The sequence below is a fragment of the Psammomys obesus genome, unplaced genomic scaffold (genome assembly GCF_907164565.1).
Source record: "Psammomys obesus unplaced genomic scaffold, mPsaObe1.curated_primary_1811, whole genome shotgun sequence".
Taxonomy (NCBI): Eukaryota; Metazoa; Chordata; class Mammalia; order Rodentia; family Muridae; genus Psammomys; species Psammomys obesus.
Genome location: NW_026585504.1, coordinates 35,565,243 through 35,573,055, shown reverse-complemented (window position 1 = coordinate 35,573,055; position 7,813 = coordinate 35,565,243). Strand labels below are relative to the sequence as shown.

Genomic DNA, 7,813 nt, shown 5'->3' with positions numbered 1-7,813 from the left:
ATCCCCTGTTGGGTGACTGCTGGAGAGGATGAGGAGAGAGGTGAACCCTCCTCCATTGCTGGTGGGAGTGCACACTTGTACAACCACTTTTGAAATCTATCTGGCTCTTTCTCTGAAAATTGGGAATAGCACTAATTCAAGATCCAGCTATTCCACTCCTGGGCTTATATCCAAAAGATGCCCCACCATACAATAAGGACTTTGCTCAAATATGTTCATAGAAGCTTTATTTGTAATAGTCAGCATCTGGAAAGAACCTAGATGTCCCTCAACAGAGGAATGGATACAGAAATTGTGGTACATCCACCCAATGAAATACTACTCAGATATTAAACACAAGGAGATCATGAAATTTGCAAGCAAATGGATGGAACTAGAAGAGATCATCCTGAGGAGCTAACCCAGAAACAGAAAGACTGGCATGGTATACATTCACTAATAAGTGAATATTATCCATATAATATAGGACAATTGTCTACAGACCTAAAGAGACCGAACCCTAAGGAGGAACCTAGGGAGCATGCTTAAATCTCATTCAGAATGAGAAACAGGATATAGACCAGAAGTGGTGAAAGAGAGGGAACAGAATGGGAGTCTACTATGGAGGGTCCTCTGAAAGGTATCACCCAACAGGGGATCAAAGCAGATGCTGAGACTCAGGACCTATTATTCTCAAGTTAGATCTTTTCATAGTATTCCATATTTCCTGAATGTTTTGTGTAAGAAAATTTTTATATATGTTATTTCCTTTGACTGATGTATAAATTTCTTTTATAGTATCTTCTATTCCTGAGGTCCTCTCTTCAATCTCCTGTAATCTGTTAGTGATGCTTATGTCTGTTGCTCTGTTCTTTTCCCTAGGTTTTTCATCTCCCAGACTTCCTCCGTTTGTGTTTTCCTTATTGCTTCTACTTCCATCTTTAAGTCTGGAACAGTTTTATTTATTTCCTACACCTCTTTAATTGTATTATCATTTATTTCTTTAAGGGATGTGTTCAATTCTTCTTTAAATGCCTCTACTTATTTGATTGTATTTTCCTATGTTTCTATAAGGGAGTTATTTATTCATTTCTTCTTTAAAGATCTCTATCATCTGTATAAGATTAGATTTGAGATCATTCTCTTATTCTTCAGTTATGTTAGGGAACCCAGAGGTTTCTGTGGCAGGATCCCTGTGTTCTACTGGTGCTTTATTGTCTTGGCTCTTGTTTTTTGTGTTCTTACTCTGACCTTTGGTTACCTGGTTTTCATTGGATGTTCCTGTTTGATGATGGAGTGTCCAACTTGGTGACTTCAATTTGCACTCCTGGATGAAGCTGAGGTATCCAGCTTCGTGACTGCATGCTTTACAGGGCAGCTGAAAGTGTCCCTAGGCTGTTTGTATAAGAGGGCATTATAAGAGGGGGATGGACTTACCTCGACAAAGTGGGGGTATCTATGTTGGTGACATCAGGGGAGCCTGACAACAGGGGTTGAGACAGAGGGCAGCTCTGGGCAGCTGAACATGTACGTGGGAAGCTGGCAGAGTCTTTATCATTCTTTGCATTAGTAAATAAGCATTATTATTTCAACCTAAACAAATCTATTTTTCCTTACTGTTGGAATCAAATTCTAACTTTCAATTTCAATACGGGACATTTGTTCATACCTATCATACATAACCTTATGAAACAGAGTCTGGGTCATTCAGGTTAATGACATTAGCACCTAAATGAACAACCTGTTTGCAAGATCTAAATCAGTGGTTCCAGCATTCTTAATGTTGCAACCCTTTGCTAGAATTCCAAATGTCATGGTGACTGTCAACCATAAAATTATTTTAGTGGCTACTTCATAACTATAATTTTGTTACTGTTATGAATTGTAATGTAAATATATGTGTTTTCCAATAGACTTAGCTTACCCTTGTGAAAGGATCATCTGACTCTCAAAAATGTCCTAGACCACAGGTTGAGAATCACTGGTCTCCAGCTTAAGATGAATATTAGGAACTATCTCTGCATGCTTGGCAGAGATCCATGGCAGTGTAGTGTCCAAGTGGGTTACATAGTAATGGGAAGAGGGACTGCCTCTGATATAATCTGATTGGCCTGCTCTTTGATCACCTCCCCCTGAGGGGGGAGCAGCCTTACCAGGCCACAGAAGATGACAATGCAGCCACTATTGATGTGATCTAATAGACTAAGATAAGAAGGAAGGAGAGGAGGACCTCCCCTGTCAGTGGACTTGGGGAGGGGTATGCTCTTGGGGAGGGAGGGTGGGACCTGGAGGGGATGAGGGAGGAGCTTATGGGGTGATACAAAGTGAATAAACTGTAATTAATAAAAAATAAAAAAATGAAAGAACTATCTCTCAAACTTTTCATTGTTTGCCTTACTATGGAGGCATTTAAAGGCTTACAAGACCAAATTTAAACTATGTTATAAAACATAACTGAAAGCACACTTCTGCATGGGCATTTTGAAAATGTTGTGCTACAAGTCCCTTTAATATGTTAATGCTCTTTCATAAGCAAGTGAAAACTTCCCTATCAGTGGACTTAGAGATGGGTGAGAAGGAGATGATGGAGGGAAGGTAGGGTTGGGAGGAAATGAAGGAGGGGACTACAACTGGGATACAAAGTAAATAAGCTGTAATTCATATAAAAATATAAAAAAATTCTAGACAGGGAGTTCCTTGCATTATTTCTGAATTTTTAATATTGTTTTTACTATATTTTCATAATTTATTTACAGATATTTTATTTTTACTTTTTATTTTATTTTTCTTTATTAATTACACTTTACTCACTTTGTTTCCCCCGTGGTTCCCTCCCTCCTCCCATCTCAACCCCTCCCTTCCTCCACACTCTGTATACATGTCCCTCCCCAAGTCCACTGATAGGGAAGGACTTCTTTTCCTTCCTTCTGATCCTAGTCTATTAGGTCTCATCAGGAGTGGCTGCCTTGTCCTATTCTGTGGCCTGGTAATGCTGCTTCTCCTGCAGGGGGAGGTAATTAAAGAGCAGGCCAATCAGTTCATATCAGAGACAGTCCTTGTTCCTAAATCAATGGAACCCACTTGGATACTGAACTGCCATGGGCTACATCTGTGCAGGGGTCTTAGGTTGTCTCCATGCATAGTCCTTGGTTGAAATAGCAGTCTCAGGAAAAACTCCTGTGCTCATATTTTTTGGTTCTGTTGCTCTCTTATGGAGTTCCTGTCCTCTCCAGATCTTACTGTTTCCCACTTCTTTCCTAAGATTCCCTGCACTCTGCCCAAAGGTTGCCCATAAGTCTCAGTATCTACATTGATAGTCTGCAGGGCAGAGCCTTTCAGAGGTCCTCTCTGTCAGGCTCCTGACTTGTTCCCTCTTTTCTCCTTCTTCTGATGTCCAGCGTCTTTGCCTTTCTGAATAGGAATTGAGTGTTTTAGCAAGAGTCCTCCCTCTTGATTAGTTTCATTAGGTGTACAGATTTTAGTAGGTTTATCCTATATTATATGTCCATATGAGTGAGTATATACAGTGTGCATCCCTCTGCTTCTGGGAGAGCTCACTCAGGATGATCTTTTCCAGATCCCACCATTTACCTGCAAATTTTATGATTTCCTTGTTTTTTATTGGTGAGTAATATTCCATTGTGTAGTTATACCACAATTTCTGCATCCATTCTTCAGTCGAGGGGTATCTGGCTGTTTCCAAGTTCTGGCTATTACAAATAAAGCTGCTACAAACATGGTTGAGCAAATGTCCTTATTGTGTACTTGAGCCTCTTTTGGATATATGCTTAGGAGTGGTATGGCTGGATCTTGAAGAAGCACTATTCCTAGTTGTCTGAGAAAGCACCAGATTGATTTCCAGAGTGGTTGTACAAGTTTACATTCCCACCAGCAGTGGAGAAGGGTTCCCCTTTCTCCACAACCTCTCCAGAATGTGTTATATCTTGAGTTTTTGATCTTGGCCATTCTGATGGGTATAAGGTGAAATCTTAGGGTTGTTTTCATTTGCATTTCCCTGATGGCTAATGAGGTTGAGCATTTCTTTAAGTGTTTCTTTGTCATTCTATATTCCTCTACAGAGAATTCTCTGTTTAGCTGTGTACCCCATTTTTTTTAATTGGATTACTTGATTTTTTGCTATTTAACTTCTTTAGATACTTATACATACTGGATATTAGCCACCTGTCAGATATAGGGTTGGTGAATATCTTTTCCCAATCTGTAGACTGTCGTTTTGTTCTGAGGACAGTATCCTTTGCTTTACATAAGCTTTTCAGTTTCATGAGGTCCCATTTATTGATTGTTGTTCTTAGAGCCTGTGTGTTGGTGTTCTGTTCAGGAAGTTGTCTCCTGTGCCAATGATTTCAAGGGTATTCCCCAGTTTTTCTTCTAAGCAGTTTACTGTGTCTAGTTTTATGTTGAGGTCTTTGATCCACTTGGACTTTAGTTTTGTGCAGGGTGATAAGTATGGATCTATTTGCATTTTTCTATATAGACTTCCAGTTAGACCAGCACCCTTTGTTGAAGATAGTGTCTTTTTTCCATTGAATGGATTTGGCATCTTTGTCAAAAATCAGGTGTCCATAAGTTTGTGGATTTATGTCAGGATCTTCTATTCGATTCCACTGATCCACCATTCTGTTTCTATGCTAGTACCATGCAGTTTTTAGTATTGTTGCTCTATAGTACAGCTTGAGATCAGGGATGGAGATACCTCCTGAAGATCTTTTACTGTAGAGAATTGTTTTAACAATTTTGGGTTTCTTGTTATTCCATATGAAGGTGAGAATTTTTCTTTCAAGGTCTGTAAAGCATTGTGTTGGTAATTTGATGGGAATTGCATTGAATCTGTAGATTGCTTTTGGTAAGATGGCCATTTTACTGTTAATCCTGCCAAGCCATGAGCATGGGAGATCTTTCCATATTCTGATATCTTCTTCTAATTCTTTCTTCAGAGCGTGGAAATTATTTTCATACAAGTCTTTGACTTGCTTCGTTAGGTTCACACCAAGGTATTTTATGTCCTTTGTGGCTATTGTGAACGGTGTTGTTTCGAATTTCTTTCTTGTCCCTTTTGTCCTTTGTATACAGGAAGGCTACTGATTTTTTTTTAGTTAATTTTGTATCCAGCCACTTTTTTGAAGGTGTTAATCAGCTGTAGGAGTTCCCTGGTAAAGTTTTTGGGGTCACTTAGGTATACTATCATATCATCTGCAAGTAGTGATACTTTGACTTCTTCCTTTCCAATTTGTATCCCCTTGATCTCCTTCAATTGTCTTATTGCTCTAGCTAGGACTTCAAGAACAATGTTGAAAAGATATGGAGAGAGTGGACAGCCATGCCTTGTCCCTGATTTCAGTGGGATTGATTTAAGTTTCTCTCCATTGAGTTTGATGTTGGCTATAGGCTTGCTGTATATCGCCTTTACTATGTTCAGGTATGTTCCTTGTATCCCTGATCTCTCCAATACTTTAAACATGAATGGATGTTGGATTTTGTCAAATGCCTTTTCAGCATCTAGGGAGATGATCATGTGATTTTTCTCCTTCAGTTTGTTTATGTGGTGGATCACATTGATGGATTTCCGTATATTACACCATCCCTGTATGCCTGGGATAAAGCCTCCTTGGTCGTAGTGGATGATGTCTTTCATTTGTTCTTGGATTCAGTTTGCAAGTATTTTGTTGAGTATTTTTGCATCAATGTTCATGAGGGAGATTGGCCTGAAATTCTCTTTCTTTGTTGGGTCTTTCTGAGGTTAAGGTACCAAGATGACTGTGGCTTCATAGAATGAGTTTGGTAGTGTTTCTCCTGTTTCTATTTTGTTGAATAGTTTGAAGATTATTGGTGTTAGCGCTTCTTTGAAGGTCTGGTAGAATTCGGCACTGAAACCATCTGGCCCTGGGCTTTTTTTGCATGGTAGACTTTTGATGACAGCTTCTATTTCCTTATGGGATATAGGACTATTTAATTGGTTTACCTGGTCTTGATTCAGCCTTGGCATGTAGAATCGGTCAAGAATATTGTCAATTTCATTTAGATTTTCAAATTTTGTGGCATATAGACTTTGGAAGTAAGACCTAATTATTGTTTGGATATCTTTTAGATATTTTCATTTCAGATATTTTGTTGATTTGGATAGTTTCTCTCTGCCTTTTAGTTAGTTTGGCTAAAGATTTGTCTATCTTGTTGATTTTCTCAAAGAACCAGCTCTTGGTTTCATTGATTCTTTGAATTGTATTATTTGTTTCTAATTTATTGATTTCAGCCATGAGTTTGATTATTTCCAGCCATCTATTCCTCTTGATGTGTCTGCTGTTTTTTTTTTTTTCCCTAGGCCTCTTAAGTGAGCCATTATTTTGCTTACATGAGATGTTTCGAATTTCTTTTTGAAGGCACTTAGTACTATGAACTTTCCTCTTAGAACTGCTTTCATTGTGTCCCACAAGTTTGGGTATGTTGTGTCTTCATTTTCATTTTATTCTAGGAAGTCTTTAATTTCTTTCTTTATTTCTTCTCTGACCCAGCTGTCATTTAGAAGCAAATTGTTCAGTTTCCATGTTTGTGTAAGTCTTTTGCTATTTTTGTCATTGAGGTCCAGTTTTAGTCCATGGTGATCAGATAGGATACAAAGGATTATTTCAATCTTCTTGTATCTGTTTAGGCTTGCTTTGTGACCAACTGTGTGGTCTATTTTTGAGAAGGTTCCATGAGGTGCTGAGAAGAAGGTAAATTCTTTTGAGTTTGGGTGAAAGGTTCTGTAAATGTCTGTGAGGTCCATTTGATTCATGACCTCTGTCAGAGTTATTGTTTCTTTGTTTAATTTTTATTCTGTGGACCTGTTCTTTGTTGAGAGTAGGGTGCTGAAGTCTCCCACTATCATTGTGTGGGGGTCTATGTGTGATTTAAGTTTTATTAAAGTCTCTTTTACAAATGTGGGTGCCCTTGCATTTGGGGCATTGATGCTCAGGACTGTGATATCTTCCTGGTGGATTTTTCCCTTGATGAGTATGAAGTGTCCTTCTCTATCTCTTTTGATTGGTTTTGGTTCAAAATCTACTTTATTAGATATTAAGATGGCTACTCCTGCTTGCTTCTTGGGTCCATTTGCTTGGAAAAAAAATATGGAACGCTTCACGAATTTGTGTGTCATCCTTGCGCAGGGGCCATGCTAATCTACTCTGTATTCCAATTTTAGTATATGTGTAGCCGAAGCGAGCACTACAGATATTTTATGAATAACATTTTATCAACTATTTGAGAACTTCATGGAATGTATTTGCATAATATTTAATCCTTCTTCCTAGTAGACTTCCTCCATAAGACTCCTCAAGCTCCACCTATACTTGAGCTGTGTGTCTATATCTGTTTCCATCCACTGCTGGATGAATCCTCTTAAAGTAGTTATTCATGGATTCTGTCTGCAAGCATAGAAGAGTATCATTTATAGAGTCAGAAACTGGCCCTCTACTCTGGGTGAGTCTCAAGTTAGGCCAGTCATTAGTTGGCCACTCCTTCTCTACTCCATCTTCATGCCTATACTTCTTTTAAGCAGGACTAATCTTGATTGGGAGTGTTCCAGTTGGTATCCTCTTTTAATATTTTTAAAAATGTTAATTAATTAATTAATTACAATTTATTCACTTTGTATCCCAGCTGTAGCCCCCTCAGTCATCCCCTCCCTATCCTACTCTCCCACCCTCTTCTCCTCCCCTGACAACCCTCCCCCATTCCACTGATACAGGAGGTCCTCCTCTACTTCCATCTGACATCGGGCTATCAGGTCTCATCAGGAATGGATGCATTGTCTTCCTCTGTGGCCTGGTAAGGCCAC

At 38.9% G+C, this 7,813-nt stretch overlaps 1 non-coding gene across 1 annotated transcript; it reads right to left on the bottom strand.

The window, feature by feature from the left end:
- Window positions 1–7,097: 7,097 nt before the first annotated feature.
- Window positions 7,098–7,201, bottom strand: LOC129675386 (U6 spliceosomal RNA). The gene has a single exon (XR_008719928.1). It is a non-coding gene; the product is annotated as a U6 spliceosomal RNA (small nuclear RNA).
- Between the last annotated feature and the right edge of the window lie 612 nt (window positions 7,202–7,813).